Source organism: Hydra viridissima, unplaced genomic scaffold (assembly GCF_058129835.1).
Source record: "Hydra viridissima isolate aposymbiotic clone 2 unplaced genomic scaffold, HvirCarnegie_v1 scaffold_9, whole genome shotgun sequence".
Lineage (NCBI taxonomy): Eukaryota > Metazoa > Cnidaria > Hydrozoa > Anthoathecata > Hydridae > Hydra > Hydra viridissima.
The window spans coordinates 17,502,391-17,503,888 of record NW_028324308.1 but is presented as its reverse complement, the minus strand read 5'-3'; positions in this window follow the sequence as shown (position 1 = coordinate 17,503,888).

The following is a 1,498-nucleotide window of genomic DNA, read 5'->3' as shown; positions in this document are numbered from 1 at the left end:
GTCCACCCAATCGTAAGGGTAAACACCTTTTCTTCTCAATAAATCAAATTGTTTTCCAGTGTATTATTCAGCAACGTTTTTGCATTGCTCGTTGGTTAGATTTTTAGCTAAACTGTCTAAACTGGAAGACATAAATCTGAAGCTGTCAGCAAATCGTAATTCTCTCCAAAGTTCATGCGGTTTACCATCTTTACCAGTAAATTCTCTTACTTTGATTTCTTTTGAGAAGCTGATACATTTTTCTTCGTTGTAGGGATGCATTTTAGTTTTCCAGCCAATTTCTTGATGAACAAGTGGCTGTCATAACCAGACAAATTGTGCAAAATGATCGGTATGAATTTTGGAATTTGATAATCCAAGTTGCATTTTTTGTGACCGGCTCCTCGGTACTTTCCATTGATGTGACAGTGGTCTTTCACTTTGTCATTTTTTAAATCTTCACCGCAAATGTGACATTTTGTCACAGCTTTAAAATTCTTTTTATGTTCATCAGTCAAAACCATACCTTTTTTAAAATCAATCCCGTTGAAAATCTCTGTAAGGTCTGTTTCAACCATGTTTACAAATTTTTGAGAAACGTCGTCATCATCGCTTTCTGCTATGTACGTGACAGGTTTTCCTTTATAAAGGGTTTCGTCAAAGCACTTAATGAAATAGCAGAACAAGCTTGGAGCGTGCTTTTGGTATTTTTTAGTGTAAGACAATTTATCATCATACTCAGCATCTGCATTAACAGGTTTGATGAAACTTTCAAAGTCTGCATTCACCACAAACGGAACCCTCATCGATCTGTTGTTGTTTTGGAACTGAACGATTGTTCCTTTTTTAAGAAGTTTTATTCTAGCCGATTGGTGTTCATAACAGTCAGGTTGAATTTTTTTAATCTTTTCTTCCTGGTCATAAGATTGTAGACAATTTCTGCAAAAGTATTGTTTTCTTTTACCTTTTGTTACTGAAGAGGAGGCAAATCGGCTGAAACTTTTAATTACGCAATAATGGTCAGTGTCTTCGTTTGAAATAAGCAGCAATTCGATTTTTTTAATCTCTGCTGTAATGTTTCGATACTCGTAAAGGAAAAGGTTTTTTGTTTTCATAACCAAAAACATTGACGCTAATTTCTTCATTGCTATCTTCAAACTTTCCGATTTTATTAAGCTTGACAGGAAAATCAATTCCTCCTCATTTCAACTCTTCCGATATTAGAATCAAGTTTTCGCTAATTCTTTCATTATCTCTATTATCCAGATTCAACGCTCTGGTGACGGACCATTTAAAGCATTGATTGTCTTCGTTTTCCATATTGATAATTGCCTATTTGTTTTTCAGTTCAATGGGAAGATCGATCCATGACGAAGCGCTGAGGGGAGTGTAAGCAATCATGTTAATGTCCATTTTCAAAATTTTAGTCACTTTCCAATTCGATCCATCTTTGCTGCTATTAACAATTTTTTCAAGAACTTCTTCTTTCTTTGTGTCATAAAACTCTCTTCGATTTAAT